We start from the raw sequence: 3,300 nt of genomic DNA, 5'->3' as shown, positions 1-3,300 counted from the left end.
AATGGAAGACTAAGTTCACATATCGATTCTCAATTCTGTTTCTATTAGTATTAACTTCTATAACTTACTAGTTAATAAATATCTAACTATATGCATACATTAATTAATTAATAGCATAAGTTTTTCATATCATTACATATTTCCTCTTATTATTATTTCACTTTACTTTTTTATTCTTTTTTTTTAAGAACACAGAGAAGTTAAGTAATATTACCTCACTTTAAATTCATAAATTTGAAATTTCTAAGACACAGCACTATGCATTGTTTAGGATTTTTCTATATTAGTTTCAGTTTTACACTACATTGGTAATACATTTATATAATTTCTGAAGTGATCCCTTCAATCACTCTAAACCCCTCTAGGTATAACTCTACATTCTGTGACTATCGTTAACTATTAATTTGCACTTCTTCATCCTTTCACCTTTTTCATCCAGCCTCCTAAACTCCATCCTCTCTAGCAGTCACCAGATTGTCCTCTGTAAATTAAGTCTGTTTTCCTTTAATTTATTCCATTTGTTCCCAAGATTCCACATATAAATGAAATCATATGACATTTATCCTTCTCTATCTGACTTATTTCACTTAGCACAATAACCTCTAGGTCCATCCATGTCATTGCAAATGGTAGGATTTCATTTTTTATGTATGAGTAATATTCCATTGTAGATATGAACCATAACTTCTTTATCCATTCATCTGTTGATGGGCATTTAGGTTGCTTCCATATCTTGGCTATTGTAGATAGTGCTGCCATGAACATAGAACATAGGGATGCATAGACCTTTGTGAATTATTGTTTTGATTTTCTTTGGATAAATACCCAGAAGCATAATTGCTGGGTCAAACGGTAGTACTATTTTTAATTTTTTTGAGGAACCTGCAAAGTGTTTCTATAATGGCTTTATAGTTTTGCAATTCCCCCAAGAGTGCACAAGGGTTCCCTTTTCTCCACATACTCTACAACACTTGTTTTTTGATGTATTAAGGATAAACATTCTGACAGGTTTGAGGTGATATCTCATTGTGGTTTTAATCTGAATTTCTCTGAAGATCAGTTATCTTGAGTATCATTTTATATATTTATTGGCCATCTGTATTTCCTCATTGGAAAAGTACCTATTCAGGTCTTCTGCCCATATTTTAATTGGATTGTTTGTTGTTGCTGTTGTTGAGTTGTATGAGTTCTTTATAAATTTTGGATATTAACCCTTATCAAACATATCAGAGGCTAATATCTTCTCTTATTCAGTAGATGGAAGGCACTGGGTTATTGACAAGCTGAGAACACAAGTGAGACAGTTTTCTGAGTGTTCTGCTGTGTAAAACTTTTTAGTTTAATGTAGTTCCATTTATTTTTTTCTTTTGTTTCTCTTGCTCAAGGAGAAACACCAGAAAAAAAATATTACTAATAGCATTATCAAAGTTTATTGCTTATGTTTTCTTCTAGAAAGTTTAGAATTTCAGTTCTTAATTTTAAGTCTTTGATCTATTTTGAGTTTATTTTTGTGTATCTTGTAAGAAGATGGTTGTTTCTTTTTTTTGTGTTTCCATCCATTATTTCCAACACAATTTATAGAAGAGATTGTCTTTACCACATTGTATATTCTCACCTCCTTTCTTGTAGATTAAATGACCTTATAGTTTTTGACTTATCATTAAGTTCTCTGTTCTGTCCCACTGATTAATGTACCTGTTTTTATGCTAGTACCATGCTGTTTTGAGTACTATAGCCTTGTAATGTAGTTTGATATCAGGTAGTATGATACCTCCTACTTTGTTCTCTCTCAAGATTGCTGTGGCTATTTGGGATCTTTGATGATTCCATATAAATTTTAGAAGTATTTCTTCTAGCTCTCTGAAAAATACCATTGATATTTTGGTAGGGATTGCATTAAATACAGATTTAACAATGTTGATTCTTCTTATCCAAAAGCATAGTATATATTTTCATTTATTCGTATCTTCTTAATTTTTTTTCAATGGCTTATAATTTTCTGAGAACAGGTCTTTTACCTCCTTGATTAATTTGATTCCTAGGTATTTTATTGTTTTGATGCAATTGTAAATGGAACTGTTTTCTTAATTTCTCTTTCTGATAGTTTATCACTGGCTTGTAAAAATGCAACTGACTTCTGAATGTGAATTTTGTATCCTGCTATTTTACTGAATTAATTGATGAGTTCTAACAGTTTTTGGTGGACTCTTTAGGATTCTCTCTTTATATAGCATCATGTCATCTGCAAATAATGACAATTTTACTTCTTCCTTCCCAATTAGAATGTCTTTTATTTCTATTTCTTGTCTGTTTTCTGTAGCTAGGACTTCCAATACCACATTGAATAGAAGTGGTGAAAGTGGGCATTTTTGTCTTGTTTCTAATCTTAAGGAAAATGTTTTTAGGCTTTCCTCATCAAATAAGATGTTAGCTGTGGATTGGTAATATATGATCTTTATTATGTTGAAGTATTTTCCCTCTATTCTCACTTTGATGAAATTTTCTTTTAAGCATAAATGAATGCTAGATTTTGTCGAATGTTTTTTCTATCTATTGATAAGATTATATGATTTATATCTTTCATTTTGTTAATGCGATGTATCACGTTGATTGATTTGCAGATATTGAACCAACTTTGCATCCCAGGAATGACTCCAACTTGAACATTGTACATGATATTTTTTAATATATTGCTAAATTGGTTTGCTAATATTTTGTTGAGGATTTTTTGCTTCAAAGTTAATCAAGAATATTGGTCTTTTTCTTTTTTAATTTTTTTTTTCTACTGACATTGTCTGATTTTGGAATCAGAGTAATAGTAGCTTTGTAAAAAGAGTTAGGAAGCCATCTCTTCTCTCGATTTTTTGGAATAGTATGAGAAGAATAGGTGTTAAATCTTCTTTGAATGTTTAGAAAAATTTACCCATGAAGCCATCTGGTTCAGGATTTCTATTTTTTGAGAGGTTTTTTTTTTTTTTTTTTTTTGGTGGTGGTAATCTGTAGGTTAGGATTTTCTATTTCTCCTTAATTCGGTGTTAGGAGATTGCATGTTTCTAAGAACGTATCCACTTCTTCCAGATTGTCCAATTTGTTGGTGTATAATTGTTTATAGTATTTTCTTAGAATCTGTGTTTTTGTGGAGTCTGTAGTTGCTTCTTTGCTTTCATTTCTGTTTTTATTTATTTGGAGCCTCTCTCAATTTCTTGATGAGTCTGGTTAAAGATTTATCGATTTCTTTATCATTTTAAAGGACCAACTCTGGGTTTCATTGATCTTTTGTGTTGTTTATCTAGACTCTAT

This window comes from Pteropus vampyrus, unplaced genomic scaffold, assembly GCF_000151845.1.
Source record: "Pteropus vampyrus isolate Shadow unplaced genomic scaffold, Pvam_2.0 Scaffold87, whole genome shotgun sequence".
Classification (NCBI taxonomy): Eukaryota; Metazoa; Chordata; class Mammalia; order Chiroptera; family Pteropodidae; genus Pteropus; species Pteropus vampyrus.
This window is presented reverse-complemented; position numbering follows the sequence as displayed.